This window comes from Crinia signifera, chromosome 2 (assembly GCF_055691185.1).
Source record: "Crinia signifera chromosome 2, ASM5569118v1, whole genome shotgun sequence".
NCBI lineage: Eukaryota > Metazoa > Chordata > Amphibia > Anura > Myobatrachidae > Crinia > Crinia signifera.
In genome coordinates, this window is record NC_139218.1 from 129,970,313 (window position 1) to 129,990,572 (window position 20,260).

At 40.5% G+C, this 20,260-nt stretch overlaps 1 protein-coding gene across 3 annotated transcripts in view; it reads right to left on the minus strand.

Annotated features, from left to right (window-relative positions):
* The window catches only part of CAMK1G (calcium/calmodulin dependent protein kinase IG), a 94,250-nt gene that overhangs the window by 42,716 nt on the left and 31,274 nt on the right, over positions 1-20,260 (minus strand). The window contains exon 2 of one of the 3 annotated variants that reach the window (XM_083172826.1): positions 14,452-14,646. The exons of 1 other annotated variant lie outside the window; for it this stretch is intronic. The gene's annotated coding sequence lies outside the window, so the exon portion shown is untranslated. Of the gene's footprint in view, positions 1-11,702; positions 11,963-14,451; positions 14,647-20,260 lie in introns of those variants that run through there. One more of the 3 variants, XM_083172827.1, reaches the window with a different exon arrangement.

A 20,260-nucleotide genomic window follows, 5' to 3' on the forward strand; every position in this document is an offset into this window, starting at 1 on the left:
ACTGGTGCAAGGAATTATGTTGAGGAGCGTACACTAAATACCAGAAATCTGTCCCGCCATATAATTTCTGTCACCACTTTGTCTCTCGAATATCTTCACACTGAGCTCATGACCATGGCTTGTCTAGTCTGCTAGATTGCAAGCTCTTTACTAATTACACTTTACTATTTGAGTCTAAAAATAATATAAATTGCATTAGAGATATAAACATGTAGCTAGTTTGAAATGATAGAACTGTCTGGTATTTTCCACTATCTAGCTGATGCAACTAAAACAAAGGGGGGCAGTGGTGTAACAATAGCGATAGCGGGGTGGCGCTGTATAGGTGTGGGTGCCGGGGTCTGCAGCTGCCACTGCCGGGAACTCACTTGTGGTCAGAGCCCAGGACCCGCAGAAGATTTTTCTGTGGTCCCCGCTTCCCCTGTCCCCTCCTGGATTCTGCTTCTAATCTAAATGGACTATCTCAAAATGTCCACCCCCATACAGCAGAAAACTGTCTGCTGTATGGGGGCGGACATTTTGTGATGGTATGTTTTCAATAGACACTGGAGCCAGGATGGAGCAGACAGGGGAGCCGGGGCCACAGACATATCTTCTGCGGGTCCCAGGCTCCGACCACAGGTGAGCACCCAGCAGTGGCAGCAAGACAACTTTATTACTGTGTGTGTGTGTGGTGGGGGTGTTTACCTGCAAAATTGTGTGTGTGGTGGGGCTGCCGAAATTTTGGCGGGGGGGGGGGGGGGGGGCATTTTTAGTTATGCCACTGAAGTATTCAATCTTTGATTCCGACATCACAACGTTTCTACAGTTGGAATTCTGGCCCATTTTCGCTCTGCTCGACAGTTTTTTCGCCGGACAAAAATCAATGTTCCGCCTGCAGAGTGTCGAAAAGGGGCATGTCAGTGAAAATGGCCGTGGATTGTTGAGAAGCGGATGTTAATTTGACAATCCACGGCCGTTTCTGACAAGACAGATCTGACTTATTTTAAAGTCAGATCTGTTTTGTCAAAATTTGCCTTCAATGTTGTTGGAAACTTCAGCATTATATCGGAAATAGAGCATGATATTGAATATACCCCCCCAAAAGATACAATTTCTGTTTTTTGTCATATACATAAATGTTTCCTAAACTGTGTGCTCTGCCACCCTGGGGTGTCTCAGGAAACTTGGAGGGGAACCCTGTGTTGGTAGTCCAGGACCAATTCAAATGATTCATGGTCAATTTAATAAACAAAACAAATATTTGTGGCTTCCAACCATAAAAATATGTACAAACAGAAGTGACTACTGCCCCTCACCCAACTGACCCTAAGGGTGACATATAAACACAATTTACTTCATTTAATATATATATATTTTTTTTTTTAATTCTCAATAAGAAACTTTTGTTCTTTGGGTGCCATGAAATACATTATGATACTCCAGGATGAGATGATTCAAAACGAGTTTTGGATCCCCTGCGCTACACAAAAATAACAGCTGTACTATGACTTTGGTTAGGGGTCACATGGGCACTTTATATGTGTATATATATATTTTATGTATAAGTTGTTTTAAAAGTTATTCAGTAGTATCCCAGATATCTCTTTCATAGTTCTCACAACTAGCCACAGTATTCTCTTCTAAGATGCCCACATTGTATAACCTTTATTCCCATGTGTCATAATACTGTAGTAGTTATGGCCAACACTAAGGGGGAAATTTACTAAAGGAAATTTGTAAAAAATAGGTGTATTTGTATTCAGAAATACCCTTATTTTGACATTTACTATCCTGAAAATACAGCAATTCCATATTTTCGGGATAGTAAATGTCAAAAATAAGTGTATTTCTGGATACAAATACACCTATTTTTTTTACAAATTTTCCTTTAGTAAATTCCCCCCTAAATGGCTTGACACACCTGAGTGCAATACTGTATATCTATGATTTTTTTAAAACCAGTTATAGTAGGTTAAGGATTGAAACTGGGGTTCCTCTGAGGCCAGGACACTTACAATAGCCTCTTCAGATTACCTTGAGGCACTACTAAGCTTCAAGATGATGATTACAGCTGCCATGGATTACGCTGGTCTCAGAGCTCTCGCACATGTGCGCAAACACGTACACGTGTATTTAAAAGAAAACACCATAGAAACCGTAGAGATCCTCAAATAATAACAAATGTGTGTCTGTGAATGTTTTACGGAGTTTGGCCTGTTTTATCAAATTATTTGTTTATTTATTAATTTGTGATGCAAAATTACATAAAATTTTAGCTGCTGAATTCATTTAGTGATCCTTCTCGGGTGCACGAGTGAGTGGGTGCTTTATAGTCATGTAGCATTAGCAGGGCATAAAGTGGTCATGCAGAGGTGGGGAAATCATTTCTCTATGCCACCTAATTACACCCCCTCCCCTACCCCCAATAGACAGAGACAGGGCCAGTGGTAGGATTTTGGGCATCCCCCTCCAAACTAGAATGCTTTTCTGTGAGAATTACTGTGCAGGGCCAATGTGGAGGTTAAAATGTTCCACCTCACCATTGGCGGTCCCCTCACTTTAACCCCTGAGCATTAGGGACTGCCAGGGTCAGAGAAGCATTGACAAGGCTTGGCTGCTTAATGAGATCTTTGCCAATGTATGCACCAAAAAATCTCTATATTTCTATTATGATGTAGTATATGCAAATCTTCATGATGATACTTTTCAGAGTCATGGTGGAATTGACCCTTTCTTAACTTGATGCAAAAACAGGTTCCTAAGACATGCCAAACTGCATTAGTATATATATGTATATATATATATATATATATATATATATATATATATATATATATATATATATATATATATATATATATATATAGTAGCAGACGGGTGGGTGGCACTCCCAGAAATAAAGGACTCAAAAGTCTGGAACGATTTGGTAATCGTTCCAGACTTTTGAGTCCTTTATTTCTGGGAGTGCCACCCACCCGTCTGTTGCTGTATTGGATTGCACTATACTCTCCAGGGAAGGCAGCCAGCCTATTTGCCTTCAGCGGAGTGCCGGCCAACCCCCCTCTGGTTTATATCTATATATATATATATATATATACAGTATATATTCTGGTTCATGCGCACCATTGCAAATTCGCAATATTTTCTTACTGCGCATTTCTGCATGCATTGGGTGTGAGCGGCCACGGTGACCAGAGTGTTTGCCAGGTGCTCGCACCCACCAGTGCAAAACATCCATTGGCAGTCGTGGGTGCGAATTCTGCAAAGGGGACAGCATGACACGCAGCGCTGCGTGTCAACCAGAATCACCCCTTAAGCTACATATAATATGATATATTGTTGCAATGTGGATGGGAACGATGCATTACACACATTGCATAGTGTGTACCTGTGGTTGTACATGCCCACCTGTCATTCCCTGGTTCTCCCATCTGATGTGCTGAACGTGAGATGCTTGCAGTTCTCTCTCCAGTGTGAATTCTCTGGTGTTCCACATAATATATCATGCCTTTGTGCAATATATCATGCAGTGTGCACATGGGCACAATGTATAGTAACATAGCATCACTACATCAGATAAGACACACATTGGGCCTTATTCTAGTTCACTCTTTCTGACAAAATCCTTCTTAGATGGACAAAACCATGTGCACTGCAGGGGGGGGGGGGGGGCAGATGTTACTTGTGCAGAGAGAATTAGATTTGGGTGTGATTTACTTTAAAGTGATATCTATATTGCAGTGTAAAAATAAAGCAGCCAGTATTTACCCTGCACAGAAACAAAATACCATATATACTCGAGTATACAGTAAGTCGACCCGAATATAAGCCGAGGCACCTAATTTTACAACAAAAAACTGGGAAAACTTATTGACGCAAGTGCGACCCTCACTCGAGTATAAGCTGAGGGGGGCTTTTTCAGCATAAAAAATGTTCTGAAAAAGTAGGCTTATACTCGAGTATATATGGTAACTCACCCAAATCTAATTCTCTCTGCACATTTTACAGCTGCCCCCCTGCAGTGCACGTGGTTTTGTCCATCTAAGAAGGATTTTGTCAGAAAGAGTGAACCAAAATAACCCCCATTGAGTGATGTGTTGTGTACCCATCTTAAGACAAACCTATGGGTCATAATTAATATGAGAGATGGAAGTCTCCCTGCCTGCCCCAGAATGTATGTGGAGGGTATGAGAGCATCCCGGGACCCAGGCAGCACAAGTTGCCCCCCAGGAGAGCCAGCAGTGGACCGGGTATGCACTGCTCCCGATCGTGCATATGTAATGATCGGGGGCAGTGAATATATGAATATGTAATGAGCGGCTCTCAGCTCCCGGCCCCCTGCTGGCTGTTATGTGTAAAAAAATATATATATTTTTAAATTAAGTATATATTCATGTGCTATAAGCACATGAATAAAAATAGCATGCCCCTTCTCAGAATAAAATTCCTGATTTTTTTTACACCAAATTTAAAAAAACAACAACATTGTTTTAAAAGTTCACATTCCACTTCACCATGAAAAGATGGCAATTGCTACACGGTGACACATGGCGAAAATCACTTAGAAAGCAATTCGCCATCTTCTCATTGAATACACTTACGGCGAATCACATTGAAAAACCCATTGAAAAACCACAGCGAGTTGCAGAGACCATCAGATGGCGAATTGTCCTTCATTCACTGTTCGCCGTCGGCGAAAAGTGCACGTTGAATAGGGGGATTCACTTTCTTACACAAAAAATCACCTTCCAAAGTGAAAATAGCACAAATTCGCCATGAAACATGGTGAATTGGCCTCATTGAATACTGCCCATAGAGATCGATTTTAAATACTTTGCTGTGCAAAATAGTTTTTCCTGAACTGGTATCGCTGTAGCTTGATTCTGTTGGGGGAAGGCAGAAGAGTGGTGAGGGGGATTTAAACCACTTCAAGCACTTTAATTCTCTGAAGATGCTTTTTATAGCCTTTCCTGTACTGACTGATTCAAATAATTAGAATTTAGTGTTTTTATTTTATATGGATATAGTATATATAGAAGACCTCATATAAAGGTGAGAAGCCAAAACTGTTCAATGAAAAATATCAGCCCAGGATAAAATGATAATTTTGAAATGCTTTTGTTTTCATAAGTACCCTGTTATCACCTGATGTGACAATATTGTAATAATAATAATAATAATAATAATAATAATAATAGTATTTATATAGAGTTTTTATCCCCAATAGGCTAAAGGTGCTTGGGACCGGCAGTGTCTGTATCTAATGTGACTAGGGTTAATGTAAAAGATTACTTGACTTTCAAGGCTGAAGCCCAATGCACATTAGCTGACCCGGCCAATGCAGATATAGATAGCTATATTGGCTGGGGACGCCTGATATTGTGCATACAATGAAATTATATCAGCTGCTGATATTGTTTAGTGATGTCATCGGGACCCGCTAACCAGGCGGGTTGTTTGGTTATATAGCCAAATTGAACTACAGGTTCAACAATCATAGTTAATGACACAGAAGCAGGGCCGGCTCTACCATTAGATAGCTTTAGGCAGCAGCCTAGGGCACAAGGATCTGGGGGGGGGGGGGGGGGGGGCGCCACCAAGTCTGCCTATCAAAAAATCAAGGATGTCTATGAGGATCTTTGTTGCTCCTAATGCAGGTGGCTGCTGTGGAAGACCTCACCTCCATACTTTCCCTTGAGGCATACTTCCTTACTTTGCTACCCACTTCCCCTTGTACTCTATTGTGGATGGCAAAGGGAGACCTCCAGGAAAATCAGAGGTCTTGCCCACCTTTAAAGGAGGACCACCCACTTTTTGGGAGCCTCTCTGACATTTTGAAATGGTAGGCAAGTTTACCTTACTGTGTTGGAAAGTGGGTATTGGAGGCAGTATGGGGGGTGGCTGCAGTAGGTTAAAGTTTTGCCTGGGCTACTGAGAAGCCTTACACTGGAGCATGCATCATTATCTATATTGATTGCACACACTAGACAATTTTGTGAATGTGAGTGTTCAATGTGTATTGAGATGTCAAGGACAGAATAGTCCTTGAAGATACTTTTTATGTAAATCACATTATGTAATGTAATGGAGTCTCCATTCAGGCTAGTAGAGCTCAATTAACTACTGTGATTACCTTAAGGCTCTGACCGATATCTCGGGCAGTAGTAAGCTAGGAGAGGAAGATTTCAGCTGTCAAGGATTACACTTTCCAGATTTAGAGACAGTGCACATGTGCACAACACAGGGATATAGAAAAAGTGCTAATTTAAACAGAATATCTCCCAACTGTCCTGATTTTCATGGGACAGTCCTGAATTTTTGTGAGCAGCGGTGAACAGATGCTGTGCGCATGTGCGCAGAGTCTATTGACAGAGAGAGGGACAGGGTGCATGGCCGGCAGCTCAGAGAGTGCTGGCCATGTCCCCAGCAGTGACCTAAAACCTCGGTCCAAACCAAACCAAACCTGAAAAGTTGGGAGGCATGGTAACAGTAAACCTAGCCAGGGTGTTTAGTATGTTAAAAGCACCCTTTTAACCCCCACTATCAATGCCAACCCGAAGCGTGGCGAGCGCAGCGGTACGCGTCGTCTGACCTTTTCATACCCCCACTATCCACGTCGGCGTGGAGTTGATTTTATATAGTGTGGCGAGCGCAGCGAGCCACCGAGCCCGAAGTGTGGCGTTTACAATACATGTAAAGTAATACGCGTCCCCTCGCGGGGGTCGCTGCGCTCGCCACGCTTCGGGCGCGGTGGCTCGCTGTGCTTGCCACACTATATAAAATCAACTCCACGGCGATGTGGATAGTGGGGGTATGAAAAGGTCGGAGGACGCGTACCACCGCCCCACGCGGGCTCGCTGCGCTCGCCAAGCTTCGGGTTGGCGTAGATAGTGGGGGTGGCGTAGGGGTGCATTTAACATTCTAAGCACTCATTAGGGTTCTTATACAATTAAAAATCGTATAGGGGCTTATACAATTTAAAATCGCATCGGGTACATGGCATGCAACACGATTCGATGTTGTACGACTTAATATCGTGGGTGTCGTGCTAGAAAACAAGTACCTTCAATTGTAGCTGCCGGTACTGGCATGTCAGCACCTTTTTTGTGTAGTGATTTGAAATGTGTGAAAAGTTATTTGTTTATGTGCTGAAATGGGTCTTTTTGTGTCATTTCTATTAATTAATTGGGTGTAGTTGTTCAGCTGTTCACTATCACCTCTGAGATTTCCCATTATGGAAATGGGGGATCAGTCACAATATAATGATTGAATTCCCCCCAAGTAGTCTGATGAGTTTGAACAGTTTATTTGTGATGACAAAATACGTCTATTAGATTGCCTATTCCAATCCATAAACATATTTCTCAGGGTATCCGGATGATAGATATACAATGTGATTGAATGAATTCGTCAGAGACAATAAGCTCTAAAATACTGCGAAAACATTAATTTTCACAGTACTTATGGCTTCTTCGTGTTCATCAAATGTACCACCCTGGTGATTGCATTGTCTGCAGATGCCCACAGAGAAAAGTGCCTTATTTGTATTATTATTTCAATTATTAATACAGTCATGTAAATGTGCTGATTGACAAGCAATATGCCGGGCAAGTGGTAACATTGGAGATTATTCAGACCTGAATGCACGCCTGCAAATTAAAAGCGCAATCGATTATTGATAGACTGCACATTTGCATGGCTCCTAGTGTGCATGTGTAAAGCCTTCCTGTGATAAAATCTGCAACTTTTTTGATTGCTGGCCATATGCAAGGTGATTAATAGAAGCCTGCCCCAATCCGACTGCTTCTATCTGGTGACTCAGATTGCGGCACCCTGCTACGTGAACAGGACGGACATCCAGTGACATCAGTTACCCGCCCACAGGTAGACGCTCCTGTTCACATGGGTATGCCCTGCGATTTCCTGGGCGCACCCAGGGCCAGATGTATCAAGCTTCAAAAGTGACAAAGTGGAGAGTGATAAACAGCCAGCCAGTCAGTTCCTTTTTTCAAACCGGCCTGTAACATGACAAGTAGGAGCTGATTGGCTGGCTCACTCTCCTTTGAATCACTTTTTGAAGGTTGATACATCTGGCCCCCAGTGTTTTCGTGGGTATGCCCATGAATGGCTCCAGCACGCCTCCTTCATCCCCCCATCCGGTGCGAGTGCCAAAGAGACTATGCAAGTCTCCGAAGGCGCCATCACAGAAGGTCTGCTCATGCGCATAAGCCAATATTCACAAGAGGTCCAGGCCTTCACCATCACTCCCCATTGTGAAGTCGCAAAGGGTAGAATCAACCAGAATGACCTCCACTGTATGGACAACTGATATGTCTGTGAATGACATTATTCAGATATATCAGAATGTCCGTGCAGCACGTCTGATGCCAATATATAATGCAGGTATGTACATACATCTGACTTTGTGTACAGGTGACCCAAAAAGCATCCCATTATGTGGCAATAGCATCACAACTGGGCAGGCAAATGTAAACGCCCACCCAGTTTTATGTATGACATACCAAGCTTGCCAAATCAATCGCTCAGCCAGTGGGATGGTCAGTTGGTACCCAGCATAAGACCACCATGAACATGTGTAATCCAATCATTTTGTGTAGGGTCAAAAGATTGCACCTCCATTACAATGTACTATATATAGCGAGAACAACTTCAAATGGCAATCATTTTATTGCTGTACAATAATATAGTTATTTATAAAAAAAACAGCACTTATTATTGGCATTAGGCATCATGAGATAAAACACCATCTTTGCCCCCAAATTAAATTTATTATAATAGTATAATCTATTTTGACTATGTATCTTGTAGGTTTTAGCAGTGTTCATGCTCTGGTGCTGAGTGTACTCCTCCACACATGGAGCTGAACATACATTAATTCTCTTGTGTATCCACCTGTGGCTGAAGGCACAGAACTGGGTTGTAATGGGGGTACTCTTATGCAAGCTAACCTGATACAGGGCATGTTAAAATATATTGCGGGCCACAAAGGTGTGTCTATTTATATACTGTATGTAGGTCTTCAGACAGGAAAGGGCTACTAATAATGATGATGACTATAAACCGAGGGTCCAGATATGTGCAGTTTGGCTGCAGAGTTGCATCCAGTACTGCACACGTGTGAATACAGTATATGCATTTAGCAGTGTACATGTATATGTATATGGTACATTTGCAAAAGATTACTCTGTACGTGGCAGAATGGATTCTGACATTTAGTACAAATTTATGACAAGGCTCATCTTACAACTGATAAATATCTAATAATACAAACTAAATGTATAATTATCTATACATTAATGTTTTAGAAGCTATAATAAAATAAAATATAGCATATCAGAACTTATCAAAAGTTCTTATTCAATGTTTTATTATATATATATATATATATATATATATATATATATATATATATATATATATATATATATATATATATATATATATACCACTGGTGGGACAATGCTGGGAGACCAGCACTCCCAGCTGATTTACAAACAACGGCGGTGGTGCCCTCACAGCTTCCAAAGCACAGTAATAGATCCTTCGGTGCGACACTCGCCTCTTTATCCAAATAAATGACAACCCTGACTATAGTGCCAATAAATGAGCACTGAAATGTTGATTCGCACAATATGACACTGAATTGTTGTTTATTTGGATAAAGAGATGAGTGCCGCACCCACGCATCTATACACACACACATATATATATATATATATATACAGTGGTCGAAGTGGAAATTTTGAAGTGGGGGTATGGAAAAGTAAAGAGTGAATATTGTGCGCACCTTCGGACACCCCCCTGTCCATCAACGTCCCCTGCCAGACTGCCCCGTTGTACAGGGGTATTACAAAAGCACAATATGTGCTGCTGAGTGATCAGAGAGCATCCTGAGGGGGAAAAAAAACTTTTTTTTTTTTATCTTCAGATTAAAGTGGGGGTATGCCATACCCCCGTATACCGCCCCACTTCGACCACTGTATATATATATATATATATATATATATATATATATATATATAGTATAGCAAGGAAGTGCGGCACTCGCAGTATGATGAAGTACACGGAAACAGCAGGTAAATTTAAGCCTGCTGTTTCCGTGTACTTCATCATACTGCGAGTGCCGCACTTCCTTGCTATACTACATCATTCCTGGTGAAGGCACCCAGTGCATTGCTTAAAGCGTTGGAGCTGTGGACGTGCCGGCCACCTGTCCGGATATATATATATATATATATATATATATATATATATATATATAAATAAAAAGGATAAATGAGAGGCTGGCACTCTGGGGTCTTGAAAAACGTGCTATATTCACAGCAAGGGTCAACACAGTCAAGGTGCGTAGGTGATAACAATATGACACTGAATTGTTGTTTATTTAGATAAAGAGACGAGTGCCGCACCCACGCATTTATACATATATACACAAAACAATTGTGGAATGGCATCCCAAATATTATGGGTCCTTTAGACACCTCTATTGGTATCTCAAATGATGTTTAACACAGAAGTCCATATAAAAGAATATATCTTTTTTTAATATAAACTCAGTGTATCTAACCGCTAAGTTTTGACAGCATTATTTTGAGTGCCGCCTCATTACAAGCTATATAGATGGGCTTCATGCAAGGAGCATCTAGGAAGGCACCAACTGAGCTGACTTGATGTGGAGTGCTATCCCGCTCTGGTAACATATATATATATATATATATATATATATATTTACAAAATAGATGATACATATCTAAGTATAAGTGGTATATATATATATATATATTTTATATATATATATATATATATATATATATATATATATGGTCTATTTTCATCAATCATTATTGATTTAAAATAAATAAAAATAGATCAAAATTGACCATTAGTAAATATACAGATATGCCCTACTTCAGCCGTGTATGTACGTATCGCGAGTGGAATTATTTGCACCCACATGCCAGACTATCTGTTCCTATGGACTACAGGTGCCTATGCATTGCCTGTGCACATTCAGCTAAGCATACCGCTAAGTCTCCACTGTAAAACAGGTAATGTATGTTATCTGACAATAGCATCTCTTGGCCATACATATGCCAACATTGTGATCATTTTTACACCTTCTGTGATATAAGAGGCATATAAGCATAGGTAATAATTCATATTACTGTAGCCTAGTAAGAATGGACACTTATCATGTTTGAATTACACAGCGACACACACACACACACACACATACACAAATTGTTTTAGCGCCAAGGATATTCAAATGAATTTGGTGTATTTTGAGGTTCCTAAATTCCAAAATCTTTTTTTATTTTCAACTTGGTTCTATATTGTGATATAATAGAGAGATTCAAATAATAGGGAACTTAGCCATAACACTTTACATATGGGTATCTACTGGAATATTCTAGTAGGCCAGACATGCAAATATACTATGTGTTTACTTTAAGATCATTCTAAAATATTCCCCATCGTATGTAAGTGATCGACCACCAACCAGCAGTCAGTTCACAGTTGGCTGTTATGTTTTTCATGTGTCTTTTTTGTTTTTCACCACAAATATACCCCAAAATCTTTCTAATCTGATTTGCACTGTAGTGAGTGTTCATCAATGTTTAATTATATCCATAAACTCTTTATTATTGTCACTTTAATTCAGTAATATTTTTAAGCAATCTTTTCCCTGGTTTGTTTACCAGCTTTCACGTGGTGCTCAGTATCAATAAAGTTGTGATGAAATATTGCAGTTTCAGTTCCATTGAGTTCATCTTTGAGTTCCACTTGCGCACTACTGCAATCAGTATAATTGTGCGTTACATCTATAGCTGTGCGTCTAATGGGAGGAATGGAGTTGGGATGAAAGTGGACAAATTATTCTGCTGTGTGCTGCAATTGCGGTTTTACTGATAACATTTCAGGCTAAATTCCATGGTGGATGTGTGAAATTGTATGCAAAACGAAGAAAAGTACTTTACAGAACAGGTAGGAAAATTGTGTCAGTCTCTAGTGAGTAACATACAGTAATTGTAAAAATATACAGTATTTTTTTTCTAAAACAATTAGAATTTGCAATATATATATATATATATATATATATATATATATATATTTAGTATCTGAACAAGATGCAAGCTGACAGGAGTTTTAAAATGACAGCCATTCCTACCTGTTGTCCTCAGGGACAAGCTGCTGAAGAATGCCCGGCAAAGACAATTCTGAACTAAGGCTTCCTTAGACAAGGTGAAGCTGGAGAAGCAGATGAGGGGAGTGTCCAAGCAGATTATGCGAGGGAGCTGGGACAAGCAACATGTGGTCTTAAAACACAAAGCTGTACAATTAAAATCTCCTTAGGTGTCCAGTGTCATGTACTGAGAGAGAGGAGAAGGTCAATAAATGTAACCATCTCAGATTTGAGAAGCCGATTCACATGTTCCTGTCAATAATTCCTCTAATGCCCGGTATTTTTGACATGTGAATGTAACCTGGCTAACTATAAAAGAGTAACAATTCATAGTAGTTATTTCTGTTTTCTTGTAATTCAACTACAAAGTAACAGACAAGTTTTCTTTTTTATGAATTTCACATGAGCATGGAAGGAAAACGATGATTATAATTTATTAAGGGATATTTTAATAATTTACTTAAGGAGGCACTGGCACCAGAATTATCATAGTGACTGCTGTTAGTCATTGACGAAGCAACTAGAGATGTGCTTTGATTTTAGTTGTAATTTCATCATTCCATCCTCATCGTTCTGGTTTCTGATTCGGATTTCAGTTTTGCTTATAATTGACAAAACAAATGATAATTATTGTTTTGACCATCTTTGGTAATTATTGACCATCTTTGTCCGCATACTCATCTCTATCATTGGCATCTAGCCTCTAGTTGTATGTTGATTGAGTCCTCACTACTTATATTTAAGCTGTAATGTGTATTGATCTGTGGCTCTCTTTATTTGTACTGTATTTTTGTTATTTATTCAATGTTATGCCAAGCTTTGTCTCCCTGTATTGTTCCTTTGTACGGCGCTGCGAAACACTTGTGGCGCCTTATAAATAAAATTATAATAATAATAATAATAATAATAATAATTATTGAACAAAAGTGCTAAAAATTGATAAAAACAGCTAAAATTGTGTACTTTTTGCAATCCAAAATCCGAATATTTGGCATAAAATCTGAATTCAGAACAACAAGAAGATCTAAACCTGACTCGGTTCAGGTGTCCTTAGTTGATCTGGACCAGGATTGGGTTCAGTTTGGATCCACACAATTTTTTTTGCAAAACCAAACTGCACATCTCTCATAGTAACTACATGTCATTAAAGTATACTTGCCTATGTTCCCTGAATGACTGGGGGGCTTACAAATATTGGGTGGTGCTCCTGTCCCCCAGGAAAGGTTGGCAAATATCCTGTTTTCTACGGAGGCCCCTCACACCCCTCTTGGCTGCCCACAACAGAGTAAAAATGGGTGGTCCAAGAACCGCTCAGTGACATGATTCATGCCAGAATTGCATCATCATAGGTTCACTCTGCTAAAGGTCTGCTTTTTAGCACTGTATAGCAGGGGGCAGATTGCCAAAAAAGGCCCTGTACAGTGAGGGGTGGAGCAACAATGATACAATTGTGATGTCATGCTCCTGGTCAGCCTACCTTGTTGACCAGCCACACTTCATATGTGCCTACCATGCTGCATTCTTGTTCTGAGTTCCTTGGTTTGTTAGTGATGTCTACTGGTCAGTCCTGCTGCAGAGTCAACCAGAAAAAATCAATAACTATGTTATGCTGACAAATGTAGCATGGCATTCTCCATCGCTCTGTCGCCAGATGCTCTTGCTATTGCAGGGTCCCGTCACCAACCAGATTGTCTGATTACACATTGTCATTAAGTAGTTCAAACAATTAATACTTAATCACTTTAACACTATAAAACCTGAAGGGGTCATTGTCTTGTTATCTGTTTCCTGCTAATATGATTTTTTGCAACTTTTCATCATTAAATGTAACAAACAAGCCATCAAAATTTCATTTGTGTAGGGTCAATATTTGGAAAAATATATCAAGCTATACCTAGAAAGACTGAAGTGTCAAAATGACCTGAGTTGATTTGCGTATAAATTCCTTTAAAATGATGTATGCGCGCCTACTGAAGTTGTAGGCTAACAAGTTCAAATATTTTCAAGAGTTATCTTGAATTGATAAGGTTCCTTTTTCCTTTTCAGCAGTTGCAAAGTGAGCGTCTGTGAGTCCTAACTTGAAGTTCCATGTATTTACAGTTTGGTAAGTGAAAATGTCCAGGCTCCATGGTTTGACAGATGAGCAAATTCTAAAATGTCTAGAAATATAGATGAAGAATACTCAGGAGAAGAAGATGACGCAGCAGTACAAGCAGAAACTGAAGATATACAGTCTGATTCAGAGAGTGATGTTTCATACATACCTGAGGAATCTGAAGCCAGTGAAAGTTATGAAACTGACACTGATAAAAATGAGTCCGGAACAGATCAAGCAGGTAATTGCCCAACTCTACCTCAGGGTAGGGGTCGAGGGAGAGGTAGAGCTCAGTCAAAAATACTACAAGCACATCCAGCTCAATTTAAAGGAAGAGGTCATGGTAGAAAGTCATATGTGCCACCTGCAGTTGGGGAGAAGTACACTAATTTCAGATGACAGTTTGGCTAGGCGCTTATTGAAAGACAAGCCAATGCTGTGTCATATAAAGAATTTTGACAGAAGCCTGAAGACAACTGAATTAAAATACATGGACTATTTCTTTGGAAGAATTGGATGCATTCATTGTTTTTGTTTTTTTATGGGCTGTCAGACTGAATTTTTTTAATTACAGACCTAAATGCAGTCAATATAAATTTTCAAATTCAATAGGTCTTAGTAGAAATTATAAGCTCAAGTGATATACCACAACCCAACTGAATAAAAATTCTATAAAAAATGTAGTGTTTTATGACAGGGGTCAAAATTGCCCCTTCCAGTCTTTCTAGTAAGTAAAATGTGTCAGTCTTTCTACTGGTAACTAGTTAGTAGACTTTTCAAAGAATCAATCAGTAATAAAACCATTAATTAGAACAATTAAAAGTAGATGTGTGCAGTTACGTTCTCCAGAGATCTAAATCCACCAACATTTTGTGGATCCAAACCAAACAAAAAACCTGTACCACATCATCACAATGCCGGTTCAGATCTTCACATTGGCCCTTATTCTAGTTGATTCGGATGGATGTGTATTTCGGACAGGAACCAAGTGTTCTTAGCCCCGCCTATTGTACGGATCGCTCACACCGTTTGAATGCGGTAAGATGCCGAGCGAACAGACTGCGAGTGGATGTTTCATGTGAACACCTCCTCCATCTGTGGGAATCTCCCCCATCCTCTGATGTTTGCCGACAGAGTGCTCCAGACCACTCTGACATTTTTCCCTATAAAAGCAGGGATATGGGTGGGCAGCTGACATCCGGCTATGTCAGTTGTCTGCCCCCCACAGGTGCGTCATGGCTGCATTACCATACATACGCCCAGCGTTTTCATGGGAACATCCATGAAACGTGGGGTGTATGCATATGGTAATGAGCCCAAACAGCCCTTCACGCCCCTCTCCACCCCCTGCTCGGATGGTTCAGTACGATTGTTTTCTGCATGGACATCACTCCGCGTTCGGACATGCAAGGCATTCGGACATGTGCAGATACGCCTCTGCACATGCACAAATGCCAAACATCGGCCGTCAGACCGCACACGGAGCCGCCCGACTCAATCAGAATAAGGGCCATTGTTCAGATTTTGGATTGTAAATCTGAATTTGGAGTTCTAGATTGCAAGAATTTGGCTTTCTGGTTTATGCTTGTTTTTTGGTCTGCTCCACCCTGCACCTAGATATAGCGCTAAGGACCCCCTATACACAGAGAAGCCTTGACGATGGCTTGGGGTCTTATCATACATCTGCGCAAATATATGTAACCTATATCTCTGAATTCTATTAGCATGTAGTGACTGGCAACTAATGACATTCAGTGAGCTGGGGGAATCAATGTATTTTTACTTACCCAGTACTAACCCCTCCCTTCATGCACCTAAGTGGTATTACTAAACTAATTGAGCATCTGCCAATATATGTCCACTGCAAGAATTGCATGATTTTATAAAAAAAAAATAATACATTTTTATTAATTATTTATTTGTTAATGATTAGTGATTTTATGAAAAAATTTTTTAACAAAATCAATCACCAAATCCTAACTTTTACTTAATGGTTGTTTTGCCAAAACCAAAATACGATGGTGATGTACAGTAGAATCAAACAAAAAACATGGGGTCCACGTCATCTCTAATTAAAAGTCATCCTATAAGATACATGCAGGCTTGTTCGATGGATTCCAAGTAAATGCATGCTTGTTACTGTAGTTAGTTGCCAGAGTGATGCATTATCTAAAAACAGTGCTGGCAGGAGACATAGCATTAAGGTTGGGATGTATAATGTATCACATATTTTGTATGATACATCCTGCCCCCTTTCACATGCATACTCCAGTTTAATAATGTTGTATACATGAATATTTTTCATGGCACTCCTGGATTACAGAATAAGTAGAGAAGGCACAGGCCTATATTAATACTGTATTAATGCAATGTTCAAATTAACAGCTTATTGTACATAAACCATAGACTTCAGATTCACATTACAGTTTACAGATCATAGACTGCTCTTTGACAAAACTAAAATCAAGATAATCTGCTAAGGTAGCACTGAACTTTCCACTGCCTAGCGGCCTCCACAGGGTTTATTTGTGGGGGCCCTGGACAACACAAGGTTTGTGGGGGCCCCCCTCCTCTCCACACACACTCCATCCCCCCCCCCCCCCAGACGGTACCTTGCGGGGATCGGTGCTACGCTGGGTCCCTGCGGTGGATGTGAGGTCAGCAGCGGGGTTACCATCAGCCGCAAGGATCCCGCTGCGGACTTTACATACACCGCAGGGACACGCTACCACCCCGCTGCCTGGCACACACACACTGCCCGCCCCACTGCCTGGCACCCACCTGCCACCACCGCAGCAGTTGGGTGGTGGGTGTGGGGGCCCTAGAATGTGTGGGGGCCCACGGGGCGACCGCCCCTGTCGCCCTGTGAGTAATCCGCCACTGATGCACAGGCAGCTTTTCCGGAAAGAGCTACCCTGTCTGGTGTGAGAATGGGTTTATAAACCAAGAGTCCTAGTGGGAAATTTACTAAGCCGGCCGTACACAGTCGATCTCCGTACTAATGAGTATGAACAGGATTGGCCGTATACAATCTGAAAATCCTAATGGAAGATACAACAAATTTACTTAGCTGTTGTATTCTCCTGTTTTGCATTTTCCAATGTCGTAGCCTTTCGTACCCGTTCATATTTGTATCCATTCGTATACGAATTTGGCGACCGCATGTATGTAATTTTAAAAATTGGGCTCATTGAACCGGTTCTGGTTTTAGAGAATTCAGGGGGACAAATAATGGGGTAGCCCCATATTTCCAAAACCAGCACCAGGCTCATGGGCCGGTCCTGGGGACAAAATGAATATGGGTTCCCCATATTTTGACAACAAACACTGGGACCAAACAGCCAGCAGGGTAATGCCACAGCTAAATTATTAAAACCCCTGGGCTGGGACCCTAAGGGAGTGGGGACCCAGGGCAGGCAACAGAAATCTTGGGGCCCAGAACAATGATATCTCTGAGGCCCCCCAACACCGAACGCGGATTGTTATTACATTGCATATGGAATGTATTTTCTTAATAATAGAAATAAACAGATAATTTATATACACAATGCAATATAATAGGGAAGGGCAGATGGGCGGGCACAGCATTGTATGGTTTGGTGTGTTGTGTCATTAAACTCATTAGTACGGGTAGCCAGTCATGCTTACATACCCTGAGTTCCTCAAAGCTTTGGGGCCCCTTAACTGGTCGGGGCCCGGTACAAGTGTCCCCTTTGACCCCCCGTCGCCTGCCCTGTGGTGACCCCCCCGATAAAGGGGTAATTAGAGGTCAAATCAATGTGGCCAATTTTAAGTCATTTTTCTACTTTTTGTAAAAAGTAAAAGCTGCAGTTTCTACAAAAAATACAAAAATCACCATGTTCACCATTTTTTGGTCGAATTTACATTCTACCTATTCAATTATATGATATGCCCCCTCAATGGGGCGTCACTCCATGGATATAAACGTGTTGAATAAAATGTCCAACGTTTTGGGGAATGGATACCCCTTTACCAAGGTGTACAGCATTTTATGAAATACATTTGGCTAAATCCGCGGAGTGCCACTGTTTGTCCTACAGCCTGTCTATACTTACCTGCCAGGAGGCACCCACGGTGGCTGTACCATTTAGTACATACTTGCCTACTTTGAAAACTATTTTCAGGGAGATTATAGTTAGTTGGTAGTAGAATTTTGCACAGCGCCCCATTGAGGGGGCATATCATGCTCCTCCCAAAAGGCATGTCTAGTTCCATACATGGAGAGATTGTGAACGTGGTACCTAGAAGCGTGGGTGTGTACTGCTATATCTGAGAGGAATCTTTTAAAATGACTTACTGTATATGTTATATCCAAATGTAGATGAGCCCCAAAGCCGTTAGTAAGATCTATTATACTTGGTAAAGTGCTGGGAAGTGGTGCTGATGATTCAATATAAATGTATCTATCTTTCATTCTTTTTTCCCTTAAAATGTGTAACAGTGTAATGTGGGCTACGTGAAATGAGGGAGATTGCTAGACTAATGAGGGAGAGAGGGAGATTGCTGCTATTTCATGCTATTTAAGCTGTTCTCCCTCATATTATAAAGAAAAGTAACACAACCTCGCAGCGACTGTGGCATATTTGGATTTCTCGTTGGATCTTACATTTCCCTTTAGAATGTAAGCTCTCACGGGCAGGGCCCTCTCTCCTCATGTGCCTTTCTTGGAATATATAAACCACTGCCACCCTGATAATTGCTTCAGTGTCCTGTCCCCTGATGCAACTATCCATATTAACCATGTACTTGTCCTAAACTGTCTTGTACTGTAATTTGTAATGTGTTTGCTCATAACTATGCTCTGTAAAGCGCTGCAGAATTTGTATGTGCTATATAAGAAACTGTTAATAAATAAATAAATATTTCAGGGAGCCTCCTGATTTAGTAGAGCGCCAGGCTGAAGCTTTCTATATGTGTGTGTATGTATATATATATATATATATATATATATATATATATATACATAGTTTTGCTTGGGTATACAGAATATTTAATGTGATGTAAAATATAATATAAAAAAATGAGTTATTTCATATTTTTTTAATGGGAAAATTATTTTGCACTGCATGCAGGTCATCTCTCGAGTGTTCTATTTGTCCTGAATGACTCCTACATATATTTCTATACACGTGCACTAAGGAGCAAATAGGAAAGCTGCTTAGTGAAGTCATGATGACAGCTTGTTCTTTTGCTGACTCAGGAGTGGCATTTCAATGTGATGGTTACATACTGATTCAGATCCAGTCTGATCCCTTCTGAGAAGAACAAAGTGTTTCATTAAGATTCTTTATTAATCAGGAGGGTTATAACTCTACCAGCATGAATAGAGGAAGCATTACAGTACTTGACATTTGTATTTGATTGTATTTAGCTCATCTTAAGTAACTAGGATTGCAACATTTTCTGGCACCAAAAAAAAACATTGTCTAATTTCACATAGAGATGTTTTCCAAAGATGGCTGCTTAAGGCCACACATTTGAAAATACATGTTTCTTCATATAAAAGAGCTAAAAGTAACTACAACAATTGCTAATGTTAAAGTTTTCATAACCATAATCTTAACAGCATTGTAGGTCCTTTGTAAAGCTATGCACTGTGGCCATACCCACCAGTTCACTATAACCAATTTGAATAACATCAACATGTCTCTCCTGTGGTCCTGGGTTGTCTCCACATGCTTCATACATTGAATGGCTGTAAACCCTCTGTCAGCCATCCACCAATGACCATGCTGACACCCATTCACTGTCTGGCTGCAGGCTGGGTGTAGACAGAGAATGCTGCATTGCTGCTTTGATTGTATAACCACCTCTCAGGGGAATAGGTAGGAAAAGTAACACAACCTCGCAGCGACTGCGGCATATCTGGATTTCTAGTTGGATCTTACATTTCCCAGGTGCACTCATTTTTGGGATCTATGCAAGCTTTATTGAACAAAACCTTTTTTTTTTATTCC